We start from the raw sequence: 17376 nt of genomic DNA, 5'->3' as shown, positions 1-17376 counted from the left end.
CTCGGAGTATCTCAGGGCTCACAGCTCTGTATTCTTTTGAGATAAACAATGCTGGAACTGATGTTCTCCTCTTCATCTGATAATAGGCATCCAGGCTCTGGGACTCCATTACAGCCAGAATAAAAGCTCCAAACCACATAGAATTTGAGGTAGATTCCACGTATCAGTGGTGTCATTCCACAAATCCATCCAAGTTGTGTGCTCCTTCTAGAAGTATAGCTGAAATTATCTTTTCTTTTGGGTGAACTTATCCATCCTAATGTTTCAGATGCCTGTTTATTGAAATTATGACAGAAACAGCCAATTTCAACCAACACAATTAAAAAAAAATAGGTTAGATTCTGTGAATATTCTTAAAAGAAGCTACAATTAATTATCAAATATTTTAAACTAAAAACTTTTCAAAACTATTTTAAGTTTCTTATTTTGAGATGTAAATTTATGGCAACCATTTGTCCTCATTTTACTGTTTCCTAATCCTGTCATTCTTTTAACTTTTTAAAATGCATAATTCATTTCTTATTTCTTCATCATGCATTACATAAACACAAGCATTTCCACAATATTTTTTTTTTCTTTTGCCAGTCTTGTATTTCTTCTGCTTCCCACTATGACTTCAGAGGGCTTAATTCCCACTTTCTTCCTTGTGCATTTGAATGTTCACTTAAACATATAGTGTTAAGTTTTAAAGAGACTTTTAAAGATAATTAGGTTTTAATATCAACATTAGGGCAGCTTAATAAGAGAAGTAGTGTTGTCACTTTTCCAAGCCCAGTTTTCCATCTGTTTCCAGACTTAGGCATTGCATCTATTTACAGGCTGTTAGCAATTGCAGGTTTACTTCACAACTATAAAAAGAAAGGAATAATATTTTTCTTTTCATGGAAAAGATTTTATACTAAAGGTTAGAATATGAAGAATTTCGGTGTAACATATGGGCTACAGCTTATGTGAAATAAGTCAATTTGGCCTATTGCCTTAAAGCTCAACTGGTCCTTTGACACCATTAAAGCACAAGCAGTGGTGTAAATCAGAATAGCCACATGCAGTTGAGTCATCATCTGTATCATATGTTAAATAGAAATGTAAAATTTGAATATGTGCATTAGGATCACAATTTTCTTCACTAAAAGGGTGGCCAGGCATTGGAACAAGCTCCTCAGGGGAGTGGTGGAATTACCATCCCTGGAAGTGTTCACAAAATATCTAGATGTGGCACTCAGGGGCATGATTTAGTGGTGAAGATTGAAGTTTTAGGTTAACAGTTGAACTTGATGATCTTACAGGTTTTTCCAACACTTAAAATTCTATGTTATTATGATTTATTTAGTTGCAAAATGAAATGGGTAGGTATATAGGTAGGTAGGTAGGTAGGTAGATAGATAGATAGATAGATAGATAGATAGGTAGATAGATAGATAGATAGATTAAAACCTTGCTCCTGAGAAGGAGCATATTCTGAATATCCATGTACCTCAACACAGCTTAAATACTGACATAAAATAATTCAACAGCTGCTAAACCATAAAAAAAGTGGTAGAGGCAGGATTGCATAGGTGATTATATTGTCTATGTTTTTTCCAACTTATAACTACCACAGATTTTCTGATTTTCTTACTGTTGATCTAGGTGAAGGAAGGTTACATTTCTGTTGTTGCTGAGAAGAGATATATAACTTGCAGGAAAGTTAAAGCTTGCTTGGAGGAGACACTGTGCCTTTCCACACTTGGAGGATTTATCTGTATCTCAGGTAGGTAATCCATGGATAGAGTGGCTGAACCTTTCAGTATTCCATTTTTTTTGGCTCCTATAGTACTAGTGGGAAGAAGGGAGATACTATTCTGCCCTTTTTTACAGTGCAGACAGTATGAGTGCAAAGCTAGAGGCATCCCTCTGCCTCTGGAAGCACAGCTGAACTGAGTCTTGATACACAGCAAAGCACATGTATGGGACACAGGCTTCACCATTTGCCCAGCTTCTGCTTACACTCCCTCACTGTAGACTACAAAGTCACATATGTAGCCTAGAAAAGATCTAGTGCTGAATATACTCAAATCCAAGATTAATTCAGTTCTCTTTCCTGATGGGTATTTGTGTGCTGCATAATTATTTCATTTAATTCCATTTTTAATGAGAAGAACATTGGAGGGGCAGATTTTCATATGTTGCAGATGGTCTTTTTTTTTCCTCGGCCTTTGTGGACCAGCAACAGCAAAGACTTGCTGAAAACTGATTAATGAGCACATAATCTTGGTTGTGGTGATGCCAACTCTGTACTCCTGCTCTGTAGGATTGATTTCAGAGCTGATCCCTGCACCTGTGTGGGTCAGCAGCCTCACAAGCTCATTAGTTCCAGTGTGGGCAGGGCTGTCCAGCTGTGGAGTGGGGTCAGGACTTTCCCTGCAAGCTCAGTGCTGTTTGCTTGCGGTGAGTCATCTTCAGTCACATCCATTATGCTTTGGCAACCAGTATCCTTGCTCCTATCCCCTGTACTTAAGAGACAAATACAGTCAATCCTGTTTTACTTTGTAACGTTTAGGAAATATTTCCATAAACGAAGAGAGTGTTTGAAAAACAGGTGGATGTTGTCTGACTTAATCACGTGCAGACTCATTTCTCAAAGGTACTGCTGTAATGGTGAGGACTTGACAAAGGCAAATTTATTGAAAGTTTTACATATAAATTCTAGGTCAGTTATTTTCATGAGTAGAGACTATGTGGTTTTCTTCCTCCTGGAAAATACTTTTTTTTTTCTGAAAGCTTCTATTGTGTTAGATGAAGTAGAGATTAAAAACACTAGCTGCTTTATTCAAAACATGTTTGACTTAAATTACAATAAATTACTTTGCAGCCAGACATCTGAAAGCCATGTGCTAAATAAACTGTACATTATGTAGAGAAGGGTGTTAAAAATCCCCAGAAGTTGTAGAAATATGAGAGGCAGAAAAGAAGATGATTTTGGCACTTGTAGACAATACATTGAGGCTGAACTGAGCTTTGCTTACATAGTCCTTCTAAGAAGAAAGACATATGTCTTGAATGTGATTCGATATACTGCCAACACAAGCTGATACAGAGGTCATTGCTGTTGGCAGATGGTGCTGCAGAATGAGGCATAAGTTCTAGACAGGGAGCTGGAGTCTGCTTACCACATAGGCACATATGTTCTGGTACATTTTAAAATCACTTAACTGCTGAGCTTTAGTGGTTCCTCTGGTAACTCCACAGAAATATGCTGAAAGTAGCAAATGACAGAGTCACTGTACCCATTTTGTTCCTGTGAATTCTGCTAAAAGCACTTTGTAGAATCTCCAAAGGTGTAGGGCAAGGCTGCTACTGTTGGAACAATAAGCTGGCATCATCAATTAAAAATGCACTTCTTTAGTTAACTTCCTAGCTGATTATTATTTATATTAATTTAATTAATATTTCTGATATTTGCAACTGTATTATTTATCCAGGAAAAAGAAAGCTCCTCCATCAGCCTGATTGAAATTATTTTTACCACAGAAAATAATGCTGCAAGGTGGTGAACATGTTTAAAGAAATAGTGTGGCATGGCAAATTATACACAGTACTCTAATTTCTAAAAAGGGTCTAGTTTTCAAGCACTTTACTTGAACAAGAAGATTTAATTTATTTGTTATTTTATGAAGCATTTTTATGTGTAGAAAAAGTGCTACTTGTTTGCACATGCTGGTTATGTGGCATTCTTACATGATTTCATGCTTTGCTGATGGAAAATTAGACCCTTGTGTATTATAAAAGAATAGAAGATAGCTATAGAATCAGGATGCGATTGCCTCAGGACATTCTGTTGACAGCTAGAAATATATACAGACAAAGCAATGTCACTGGATGCTAATGTGAACTATACAAGTTGATGAGTACTGTAAATCCCTGTAAAAAGAGAAATCTATACCCTTTTATTTTGCAGGGTTTTCCTTTAAAATTACCACTAATAACACTTATGTAATTGTGTTACATATAATTATTATTAAGATTTTACAATTATGAACATGATTAAGCACAGATATATGTTTCTAGTAATATATCTATATTCAGGAAAAGATAACCTTTATTTGTTTACTAAACCTTTGCTTCCCATTTAGTTGAAACTGCTGTTAATTTAAGGGGCAAATTTGAGTATATAGGGAATGTCAGACATATATAGTATTGAGTAGCAGTGCTCAGTTTTGAAACTAAAGCAAGCTACATCAAATTAGCCCTAGCATTACAGAAGCCTATCTGGCCTTTTAATGTTTTCTACATCATCCCCTATAATAAGCCCAGATGTTCCAAATAGATGAGATCTCAGTAAAAAAGCAGGAATTTGTTTCTACTGTGCCTAATTCCATCATTACCAACAGATTGCAATAATGTATCGTTACCGAGGTGTAAATATTTGGTTTGCTGCTTCCATTTTCTGAAAGACTCTTAACAACTCAGCTCAAGTAAAGCTGTTTTGATATTGCCTGCTTCTGTCCATCTTATTTATTTAATCTTTAAAAACACAGCAGATGTGTAAGACTGCAACAGTACACTACCTACATACAAATCTCTGCCCCACCTATATTATCATGAGAGCACTTTGGACACCAAATATTTATCTTAATTACAATTCTGCTCTAATCTGAATATATTTTATATGTCAGCAACACTGTGTCTGAGAGAAGAAAATACATTTTGTTCTCAGATACATTGCTGGCAAGGCAGAATGACTCTGTCCCTGTGAACAAGTGGGCAACAGTGGAGCCTAGCCATATATTTTCCATTTGAACCTGTAACCTGAATTTACTTATATATTTATTATTTGTTTTTTAAAATTTTTATGACTCTTATATTTGCTTACTAGGTAAGTATTTACTCATTCTAGCCACTTTATTCCAACTATCTTTGTTCCATATATGAACCTGTTGTTTTTACTTACAAAAAATGCAACACCTGTTAATACCTTGAAGACCTGAAGTTTTCATCTGTGGAAATGACATTTCCTGTACCTGGAGGAAACTTCTAAAGCTGTAAAGGGTTTTTATATGAACAGACCAAATGGCTAGCACTTATATTGTCTTCTTTTCTTGTTAGGAAGAAATTATGGGACTAAAATTTGAAATGCATCAAAAGTCATATTTGTGTTTAGAAAAATAATTAAAGGCCAGCAAAAGTTTCATGAACCTAATTAGTTGGCATAATGTAGAAAAGAGTAGCAAAGTCACTGGAGGATAACAAGCAGGTTCTAGTAGGGCAAGCTTTACAAAGCAAAATTCATAGACTTTTCAAAAGGAGAACAAATTTTTATATTCTAAATTCTGTATTTTAAAAGGCTTTTACAAGCCCTTCTTGAGTCTCTAAGTAGTTAGATAATGGAAAAGAATTATTTTAGGAAAAAAAGACTTTCAAAACTTAAGGAATAGAAAGAATTTTTTTCCCACAAGAAAGGCTAACAATGGTTCATAGATTAATCTGTGGTCCAGTATTATATAATATAGTTATTAATAAATTACATTTGAAAATATATTATAAATGAACAGAAGATTATTATAGAATCAGGATGTGACTGCCTCAGGGGTAGAGTAAAGCAAATAATCAAACTTTGCAGAATATTAGTAAAGCTTGTGAGGAATTTCAAAAGGACCTGTTTGAAGTAGGTAATAGGAAACACCATGACAAACAAAACTCAACAATATTATCATTTCAGAAACCTTGAAAACTTTATGGGCAGTTCAGGGAACTTATCTGCTCAGTGTAGGAATGTTGTTAAAAAGGGAATGAAATATTAATATATTAACAAGACGGAGAAAGAGTTTAAAACTTTCTAGTGTTAGGATATGAAATAAAGGTATGATTTTGTACAAGATACTGTGCAGGTTCATTGTTGCCCTTGGAGAGATGTGGGGGAAAGCACTGAAGAACAAGAGTGGCATCTTGAAATTGTGCAATGGGAATTTAGTAGTTTTTGCTTTAGAGAAGAGAATAACAAAGAACAATTTATAATCAGATAAAATAAAAAGAGATGGTAATGGTCTGTCCTTGCCTTGCAAAGCAGAAGGATGGCCAAAATTGAAGGGCAGTGAATCCAAATCTTGTACATAGAAATATATCTTCATTTACAGGTTAAGCCAAGGAACTGGTGTCAGGAGGTCACAAGTTTGACAGAAATCCAGTAGGGGTGGAAATTTATTAAATTAAGAAATGTATCCAGATAATGCTGGAAGAACTAAAAAACCCCTGGAACACAGAACCTCACTCATCAGAAAAGAATCCAATCTTGGAAAGAACATAAATTCTTCAGATACAGATTTTGTTCCAAACTTTGGCCATTAGGAACATAGAGGCTGTTTTCCTGGGGACAGGTGATCTGCTTTCTGACTAGAGTGGAGTTTCTTGCCCCGCTTTCTGAGGAGGTGTGTAGTGCTGACAAGTGTCAGGGTAGCAGTTGCTACAATAAATGAAGGGAATTTTTGGCAAACTATTCTCTAGTAAGATATTTCCTGTGCTCCTGCTAAACAATTTCTAGTTGACAGGCCTTCCCTGGACTCCTTGGAGAAAGGCTGCCCTGGCTAGACATTACTAGCCATTTCCAAGCTTACCTACCCCCAACTGTTCTGGGCTCCAACTGCAGAGGAGGAGGGAAAATCTGGGCAAGTGTAGCCATGGTTACCAGTCTAGGGAATGAACAGATTTTAAATATGCTAATACTCACTGATGCTTTTATGCAAAAAGTACTGAAAAATCTTTTGGGCAAATGCATTCTAATAGCCAGCTCTCCCAAGATGGTAGTCACCCATCCATTGAGAGCTACTTGCATGTACCTCCACTTATGTTGTGTAATACCAGTATTTTCATCCCTCTCTGGAAGGTCCTTGTTGCAGATAAGGACTTGAACAAATTGAATATGTAGAAGTGCATTAATAAATAAATTTCACTGGTACTGCATTTATTTTATGTAGTACTTCATTAATACAAACCATGTTTCTTCCCAAATTCCCACCTCCTGGTTTTTTCTTCTTTCCATCCTTTCTAGCCTGTAATTCATCAACACAAGCTTCATGATACTGTTATGAATAATTTACTGAGCTGTGGAACTAAGATACTTTATACCATACATAATAGTTCTATATTAAAATACTTATATCCACAAGTAAAACTCAAATTAGACACCAGCACAATTAAGATTGACTCAGCATGCATAACCTTTTCTATAGCTTGAAATACAGTCAAAACTCCTAAACAGCATTGCTCCAAATTAGTCTGATTCAGGTTGGTATCCCTGGCACATTCAGGTTCCCATTTAATTAGTGAAGAATTAATCTAAAATGTGGAATAAGTGTTTGGGAGCAAAATTTTCTTTTTTGAACACAAATGTGCTAACAGAGGTCAGTACCTATATGTTGGTACCTCTTGAAAATACTAGGAATGCTTTTAGGAACCATTAGACAGTAATTTTACTAGCAGCAATTTTAAAAATAACAGCTATAAGGACAAAGCAGCTAAAGTTTACTTATCTTTTACTGAGAGTAAAGAGTTTATTCTCTTTACTCCTTTTTAACATTTTACTCTTTCCATTTAATTGTAATGAAGTGAGTAGGCACAATTCTCACTTTAACCCATCCTGCTTCCAAAGTTATTTGTGAAATCACTTCAAATTTATTATTTATAAAGTTTAGTCAAAAAAATTCTAAAACTGGCCAAAAATTACTAGTTTAAGATTATCTTGTTGCATCCACACTTGTTTAACTGCTTTCTGTTATGTCCTTTAAATTAACTTGTAATTAGTATCATTGTTTTTTGATAGACTATATTATTTTTTTGTTATCAGTCTATAGACCTCTAAAGAAATAGATCAGAAATGCATATTTAATTTAGTTTTCCTTTTTTGGGAGTAACCCTAATATATGTACATACATATATTTATATAAAATATTTTATATATAATACTTTTAACATACCATTCTGCATTAAGAAACAAATTTCTAGTTGAAATACAAGCTAGCAACATTTCAGAGAAAAAAAAAGAAAATATAGTACCACTGTATGATTAAAATGTAAAGGCAAAATGGTAGAGTTCAAACAATTGTTGGAAGAAGCAAAATTTTATGCATCTTTATGTAGTGAGAGCACTGTGTCAAACCAAATATTGGAAGATAGAAGGCTAGTGGAATTTTTCCTTTTCATCCAGGATACTGACAGTATTCCTAACCCTGCCTCTTAAATCTGGAATATGTGGTGATAATGACTTATTTAAATTAAACAATTGAATTTGTGACTTGTTCATGTTAGGTGAAAAGTGTTACCTATATTCATAAATGGCCCAGGGACAAATTCAGCCCATACATATGTCCCTTTCCAGACCACTAAATGCCTCCAAAATCAGAACATGGCCATCACACTTGATAAATTGTAAATGGATGCAAACCTTCATATTTCTGTGTTCACCTATGCATTCTTAAACCACGAAATGAGCAGAGTACTGGACAGAGCATACACCCCTGGAGCCACTCAGAAGACATATGGCATAATCCAAGGCAGGTGTTTGTAAATCCAAAAGATCACATTAGACCCCTTAGGCTAAAATCTGAATGACAGCAGTGGGATTTTGTAGTTTATCTAGGACCCTAAATTAAGTTGTCACCCTTAATTTGTGGGATAACATCTACCAGGGGCAGATAGAAACTTTTTCTTGATTTACAGATCCAAGGATTCCAGTTGCTGAACTCTCTTACTTGTAATGTATATGTTTACAACATCAATTAACTGTTAGTTAAGCCACTTTATTGTCTTTTTTTTTTAATTTCTGAGAAAAGAAATTGGTGTCCAGAGAATAGTCAATGACTATGAAATTGTTGAGATTGTCTGGGACATGCAGTTGCTCTTTTCCAACTGGATCAGTTGAACACATACTAAATTATGAAAACTCTTTTTGATTGATGACTTCGGATCAGTTTTGGCAGATGCACATTAAAAAGGAGTAGATGAATACATATAAACCATTGAGCTTAGCAGAAAGTACTGCTCAAGACTGTAAACTGCCAACTTTATCATCTTTAAGTAAAAAATACAGTTTTTCTTCCCAACAAAGACTTTTTATAAAAGCAATAAGGTAACTGCATGAAGTGTGCTTATCATGATATAATCACACCCCAGGGGGAATGAGAGGTGCTCGGCTGCACCTCATGCTTTGTAATGACCCAGGGGTGTGATTATCTTATGATAACCACACTCCCTGTCATGCCTTATTGCTTATATATTCCACATGTCATAATGAATCCTGAAGCACTTTCTAGGCCTCGTAGCAAAGGCAATGACTTTGAAGTATAGGAAGTAGTCAGATTTTCTAGGTACATACAGATTAATATTGTATACATTAGGAGGAATTATGAATGACTACTTATCTGTACTAGCCAGGCCATAGTTTTTTAACTGTTTCTAGGTTCTGTAGGTTTCATGTGGTATTTTATGGGAATATTTCTTAAATTGTTCTCTGGAAGTGCAGCACAAGAAATATGAAAGCTTGACCACCATACTTCAGGACCATGGGGAAAGATAGCAGCAGTGACATTGCCACCTTTGCACTTTCCTGTTGTGATAATTCTATGAAGTCATATAGAACTTTAATAATCTGATTTTACCACAGAAATCTTTGTATGTTTACAAGCTATTTAATTGAATATTGAAGTAACTGAGTAAAAAAAATCTGAACTTTGATATGCAAAATCTTTTCAGAGGAAGGAAAAGAGCTTGAGAGATGGGTATTTACAATGCTGACTGAATATCTCATAAATTTCTCTTTTACTGAAGCAATATGAAGGAGTTGTGGATTATTTGGAAACATCATTTTTTTTAAATTTGCACTTTAATAATAAAAATAGTAATAAAATCCTAATGAAAATGATTGGGGTTAATAACAGGTCCATAAGGAACAGGGAGATCAAGAGGCTTCTGAATTCACAATTAAGGGTTGACATAAAAGACAACAGGATAATAAACTAAGCAATTATCTTTGATATACCTTATGGTATAATAGCACCACAGGGTGAATCTGTACCTCAGGGAATGGGATTCTCAGTAACTTTGCAACCTTGTTAATCTGATGTATGTAGCAGTCAACATTTAAATACTACTCCACTTTGTCAGGAAAATCTACAGTCCTGTTTTCTTCCTGTCATCATAAATGGGTTGATAAAGATGATGGCCTATCATTATAGCCATTGATTCATTGCAAGCATAAGCTCTGAGATCAGCTAAGTTAACTGCAGGCCAGCACAAGTAACTCTTTGTGTCTAAAAGAAAGCTTATTTAGTTCTATAGTGTGCAAATGGAGTATTACTGATTACCATAAAGGTCAGACATGCACGTTTTAACTGGTGATAATAAGTAGTTTTAAAGATATTTGAGTCTTTTCTAAATCTTGCCATGTCACAAGCCTTCTATTGTTGTGCACCAAAGAATGTGCCTTTAATTGAACCACTTGCCCTATTTTATCTTGATCATAGAGTGGGTTGTGTGATTTTAGTGGTGATAAACGCCTACCACATGTCCCAATAATTACTAGCCTTCAGTATATTGTGCAGTGAAGTAACACGAAGTTTGTCTGTAAAACAAAAGGCTCCAAAATGTTGAAAGCAATAATGAAATGGTTTTGTGTACTGTACCAAGCTGTTCTAAATGTGAGTTCTCTGAAAGCAGAGTGCAAAAAATAAATGTTTCAATTCTGATTAATAAAAATACAGTCTTTCACAGTTTCACATATAACAGTTCTGAGCAATCAGTTCCTCTTATGTTTCATAAGAAAGAGCTGTGTTAAAAAATGGTGAGGTCAAATAGTTCAGAATGGTGATAACCACAAATGTTAAAACAGTTGCATAAAACACTATTTGTGTGTGTGTGTGTGTGTGTGTGTGTGTGTGTGTATTTCAAAAAAAAAATGAGATGAAATCTACTAGTTCCCAAAGTCTGAGTGTGACAAAGTCATTATCACTGCAAATTTAACCTCCACCCCCTCCATCTTTCAAGGCTATGTGTTTAATGTAGGGTTATTTATAATATCCTGAAATAATACCTTTCCAATTCCCTTCTCTCCCTATCAGATAAAACCCAAACAATGTCATCAGTGGCTCCACAGAGGTGAGGAATTTTACAAGATAATGTAAATTACAAGATCAGTATGGTGTGCTAGTGTAACATTTTTTAGTTGTTCAGTTTCAAATATCAATGAAAAGCTCTTTGACAAAATAGAGAGTTCCCTTGTCTTTGCATTTTTTATTTTAAAAGACATTCAAAAATATTGATGTTACCACCATAGGGGTTATCTAATTTTTTAAATTATTATTCTCAGCAGTTTCTTCTTTTTCTTTTTCTTTTTTTTTTTCCAGAGAGGGTCTTATGTTTGCCACATTTTACTTTTCTTTAACTCCTTGTAAGTCTTTTGTAGCATTCCAGTAAAACAACAGGCAAAAATGCAAACCTAAGTGGAACAAATGAAACTTTTCTGAATTCATTCACAAGCAAAAATTCTCTAAGATGAAACTGTCTGGGTTCATACACCTCTACCTGATATATAAATGTCCTGAAACCAAATAAGAAAAAAGAAAAAATGGGTTGACTTGTTTTTTGTTGGATTGCGGTTTTTATGCATATCAAAGTCAAATGAACAGCAAATTGAGAAGAATTCACTTATGGTTAGAAATGCAGCGATATTCATAACTACATAATTGTGTAAATCTGTCCTTATTTATGTGAACTTCTTGTAAGATTTACTTCAGGGTATAACCTGTGAAGTGTTAATGATCTTACACTCGCAGTCCTGACTGTCATATCAAATTATAGTACTGTTGGGTTTATTTTTCAAGTAGTTGCAACATGGATTAAACTTTGTTATATCTACTACTAAGCAATTCATTACATGGGTTAGAACCATTGCTGGTTATTAAAATTAGTAATATGATATCAGAGGCTGAAGTATATGAATCTGCTGCCAATACATAATCAGTTGCTTTTGAATATCATCATGCACAAAAAAAGGATTTTCATTAAGTTATACTGTGATTCAAGTAATTTTATATTATGTTAATTTAATAAAAATCTGTATACTAAAATCAGTAATAAATTTAAAAAGCTATCAGCTATTTATCTTCCTCAAGAAAGAAGAATTTTTCAGATAGTTTTGCTTGTAAAAATGTATGCTTTTATATGCCCTGAATAGAAGTGTCTAGTAGTGCAAAAAATGACAGATTTTTAAACCCATATTAATAAAGTTTCTGATTCTGATTCTATTCTCATTGAATATTTCTGTTCCATGTCTATGGTATAGGTGTTTCAAATGTAATCAAGTGAGAGAAGCATCAACCTTTCTTTATGACATGTCAGTATAGCTGAAAAATTATTAATTGGGTAATTTATGACTCTTGAAATGTAAGATTTTATTGATGGTATTATTGTATTGTACTGTACTGTGTGTATATGATCGTATTATTTTGGTTTTTCTTTTAAGATTGTGCAGCAGGAGAAATTTGCACAGAAAACGTTCTTTAGGGCAGGAATAGCCAGTGTACCAAGTGAAACCATGTCATAGTTTGACACTGGCCTAACGCCAGGCGCCCATGAATGTTGCTTGCTCACCCTGCCCTGCCACAGATGGGCAGAGGAGAGAAAAAATACTAACAAAGTGTTCATGGTTTTAGATAAGGACTGGGAGGAAACGCCTAAAGGGCAAAACAGGGTCAACTGTTTATTACTAACAGACTCAGAGGAAGAAAATGAGAAGTAAGAGAGGCCCTTAAAAACACTTTATCTTCCTCCAGCCCCTCCCTCCTTTCTACTTCCAGTGCAGGAGACAGGGGTTAGGTCAGTTTATCACCTGAGGTTTTCTTCTGCTGCTCCAGGAGTGGAGTCCTTCCCCTGTAAGGCCACGGGGTCCCTCCCACAGGAGACAGTTCTCTGGGAACTTCTCCAGCTTGGGTCCACTCTCACAAACAGCAGTCCTGACAATACTGCTGGCACGTGAGTCCCTCCCATGGGCAGACAGTCCCCCCAAAACTGCTTCGGCGTGAGCCACTCTTCCATGGGGTGCAGCCCTCCGAGCACAGCTGCTCCAGCCTGGAAGCAGGGCCCCTCTCTCCACTGTGTCTCCCACTGGATCACAGGCTCCTCCAGGCATCCACCTGCTCCAGCATGGGCCCCTTCCCCACGGGCTGTGGGTGGATCTCTGCATCCCCCGTGGATCCCCATGGGCTGTGGGTGGATCTCTGCATCCCCCATGGATCCCCACGGGCTGCAGGGGCACAGCTGCTTCACCATGGTCTCACCACGGCCTGCAGAGGAATCTCCACCTCCTGTCCCTCCTCCACTGACCTTGATGTCTCCATGTTTCCCTCACATGTTCTCACCTCCTCCTCTTCTCTGACTAGAAACAAAACTTTGTCTTTGTTTTGATTTTCTTCTTAAGTGTGTTGTCCCATGATCTCTAACTGGCCCAGCCTTGGCCAGCAGCATGTCCATCTTCAGAGCCATCAGGGATTGACTCTACTGGACATGGTGGAAGCTTCCAACAGCTTCTCACAGAAACAACCTCTGCGGCACCCCCACTATCAATAACCAGGCCATTCAAAAACAACACAAACCATTTCTTGTACTTTTCATTTTTTTCAAGGGAATATATGTCTTCTTACTATTATAAGCTGTCACCTGCATAAATCATTGAGAGAGTAATAAGGGTATAAGAGCCAAGGTATTGACACACTTTAATTTTTCTAAAATTTTTTTGAATGCTTCTCATTTCTTGTTCCAAGAGAAAATGTTACTCTCTACAAGTGCTCCGAAACCAGTGCTCTCTGATTTTGTAAGAGTACTGAATCTCCACCTTCTTGGTTTTTTTCAAACATCTGCCTGGAAAAATCTGGGTATACTATAACACTGCTGGAAAAAGCCTTCACAACATTGTAGATTCACTGAGAAAGGGGAACAGCTTCTGATTTTTAATTAGAAATTATTTGTGAAATTATCAATAATTTTGTAACTTCCTAAGACAGAAAATCAACGTTTTTAAGGTAAATTGTCCTAAACAATGGCCTCAGATCCCAAATATGTACTTGTTTCTTCAGCTTTTGGAATGTTCATAGATGTCACTCAGCCTTTCCACTCTTCTGAAGATTGTACAGCTTCTCCATTCATTTTAGTTCCAGCTTAATAAGTGAAGGCCATGAAGCAGTTACTGTATTGTGTTCTCTCTGTAGGGACAAGGAGCAGCAGCAGAAGCTTGTATAATTGTTGTCTCAACTAAACACAACCTTCTAGAGATGATTTCATAAAGATAAAGAAGTTGCTGGTGATTTCCAAGTAAGACAGATTCAGAACTTTGAAATTACCCTGCAAAGCCTCTTCCTTTACTGCTTTAGTTGATTTTAAGACCTGTAAGACCTGACAGTCAAGATGTAATAGAGGTTGGTGGCTGCTATGCAGAGGCATTCTAATATTTTCTAGATATTCTAATTAAAATTTATCTCTGTCTTTTATATGTCACAATTTACTGTTGAAACATACTGGAACTCAGGACATATAAGCATCCCATCATCCAGGAAGGACAAAAGAACAAATAAGAAAGATTTATTCTTCTTTACCTCAAGTACCTATATGCTCTTGTAGCCAGCTAACTTGGAATTTATTCCCACCAAGGACCCATGTGTGTATATATGTATATACTGATTGGCAGCTGACCTTTGGATAAGAACTTTTGTGAAACTTAGATGACAGTGGGAAGGGAGTTTCTGGTTCTCTGTGTGTGTACTCATATTGCCCCAAGTGAATGTGTGTCCACAGAGAAGGAAGGCAGTTATTAATGATGATAGGAAACTCTTCCTTAGTTCTAATGGTATGTATTAATCACCATTTTAGTTTCTGTAAAATCAGAAATTAAAATGCTGCCTTTTTTACATTTTTAAAAAATCCTTCTATTGTATACACATAGATGAAATGCAAATACCTCTCTGCATGATGCTTTGATCTCTTTTGCAAGACAATCTTTAAAAGGGGAATTACTATGAAATTATATATGGAATTAGATGTAAGAGGCATTCAAGCCTTTTGCTATCACAACATAGGCAGGAGGTACCAAAAATATGAGCTTTTAATAAGGATAGCAGAAGGTCTATCCCATGAGGATGGTAACCCATTGAATACACTGGATCTGTTTAGATGTTTGATGTTGCACGTATGGAGATTAGGTTTAATAGAAATATATAGCTAGAGATGAATGTCCCTAAAGTAGAAAGCTTATGTTTTTTATTGATTTCTGGAGACATCTAGAAGAGAAAGAAACAAACAGTTACAGTCTAAGACTTATTGTGATTTTGCAGTGCAGCTGATGATAGTTCTTTGGGCTGAGGTAACCCATAGCCCAGAAGAGGAGCCAAAACCCTGTGCCTCACCCAGAAAGTGTATAAGGGACTCAGAAAACCATGAGAGTGGTCATTGTTATGTCTGCAACTCTAATGTACACAACTTGTATACTGATAATGCAATTATTTTTGTAATTCCTATAGGAACCCTGGAATAAGAGAGTTTTATTTTTGTGTGTATGCAGAAGTGTACTTCTAGCATCCTTCTGCTTCACGTACTGATTTGTGAACACTGGGCACAGGTAATGTGCTCTTAAAACAGTTCACAGAATCTACCAAATTTAATTGCACAAGGTTTTTAATGTCTTTTGATGTCTTTCAATGGTACATTGACAATTATTGCTGGTTAAAAGTAAATGTGTTCTTTACCATTCTCTTTTAAGCACATTGTAAATCATTATTTTAATATATTTTGTTAAATGTGGTGAGATCTAAGTCTATGGTGTAAAAAATATTTTACTGCTCTTTGTGCTTGAGGCATTTCTAGCAAGCTAAAAGATCTTTACAGGCATTGACAAGTTGTACTGTGTCTGTGGAGAAATGATTTAGAATAAAGAAAATATATTTTTAATATACAATAATAAACAAAGTTTTTTGCTGTGAATTAATAGAATTAATATTTAATAAAATCCCTGACTTATTTTGTTTATGCAACTTCTGTCTCTGTCAGTTTTGTCCATTGCTCAGTGCTATTGCCAGTCAAAGAGCATAAAAGTGATTTTTTTTCTTAGAAACCCTGCAATTGATCAAAGTGCACATCTTTTACAAACCTCTCAAAATTCATAATACTGGTGGTAAGATGTGGTGCGTGGGTTTTTTAAAGCCAATTTTCATTTTAATGTTTTATCAGTCCTTTTGTGTCACTGTACAAAATGATACAGGGTGTCTGACATCAAAATCAGCAATACAGATTGCCTTTAAAAATAAAGAATGTGTTGCCTCTGTCTGAGACCTAGTTATGTCTCATATATAACAGAAGGCACCTTTTGTTCTTTAGTTAATTAGCTCATTATACTGTAGGTACATAATTCTTTAAGCAAATTCATTTGAACAGGAATCAGAAAAAAGTTATGGATGATAAATTCAGACAGTGCAAAAATGTTAAAGATGTTGACTTTCCATGAAAAATGCATGTGGTAGCATGAAAGAATTTAAGCTTGTGGAACAAATGCTCCTGTAATGTTTTAATTCCTATCAGCAGAAAGACTTTCCATTGTTTGTAAATAAAAAGGAAATATTTCACTGTGGCACTTCCATCTGTTACCTTAACAATAAGTGAAGTCATGCAGTTAATCACAGCATTTTGTAAAAAAGGAATTAAACTCGAAGCTCTGCTCTTATATCCCCATGCAGTTATAAAACATTTACCCACCAAGAACAACTGATTCTGACTGTTAGTGTTGTGTTTTAATTCTAGTATGGGCTAGTTCAGAACTCAAAGACATGGGTTCCCTACTGAGTGTTGAGATCTGCTGCCAGGAGTGGCTCCTGTCCAAGGAAATGTGCTACCTTTTCAAGATAAATGTTCCTGGGTGAAAGAATGATGGAACTGCAGAATGTGTTTTCTCGCAACATATTTATTTAAATTTAATCTTCCAAGTATTTAATTTAAATTTAATTTTATTATTGATTAAATTTATTTCAGTATTTAATTTAGTATTTAATTTAATTTAATTTATTTTAAAATAAATTTTTGTGCTATCAAACATAAAAATAAAGGGAAATAAAAAATCTTGAAGGTAGTGTCATGGGTCAGACCCCTAATCCTCAAACCTTCTTGTGGTTTGCTCTTCTGAGGGCTGTGATTCCCGTCAACATGAGGCTCTCAGAGCTGGGCAGTCAGGCTATCAGGGCCAGCACTGCAAGGCAAATTTTCATTTAGGCTGCTAAATAAAAGCTGCTTTTACAAATTTCAACTTTGACTGCTATTTTTTTTTAATTAAAGACATAGATCTTCCCTAGGGAAGGGAATCTGGGGTAATAG

General features: G+C 35.6%; 1 protein-coding gene across 1 annotated transcript in view; it reads left to right on the top strand.

Moving 5' to 3' along the window:
* MDFIC (MyoD family inhibitor domain containing) overlaps positions 1-16046 on the top strand; it is a 114905-nt gene extending 98859 nt beyond the window's left edge. Inside the window, exons 9-10 of the transcript XR_012052744.1 lie at positions 1630-1750; positions 11088-16046. The gene's annotated coding sequence lies outside the window, so the exon portion shown is untranslated. The remainder of the gene's footprint in view (positions 1-1629; positions 1751-11087) is intronic.
* The last annotated feature ends 1330 nt before the right edge of the window (positions 16047-17376 follow it).

Source organism: Taeniopygia guttata, chromosome 1A, assembly GCF_048771995.1.
Source record: "Taeniopygia guttata chromosome 1A, bTaeGut7.mat, whole genome shotgun sequence".
Lineage (NCBI taxonomy): Eukaryota > Metazoa > Chordata > Aves > Passeriformes > Estrildidae > Taeniopygia > Taeniopygia guttata.
The sequence above is the reverse complement of the archived record's forward strand: the minus strand, read 5'-3'. Positions and strand labels throughout refer to the sequence as shown.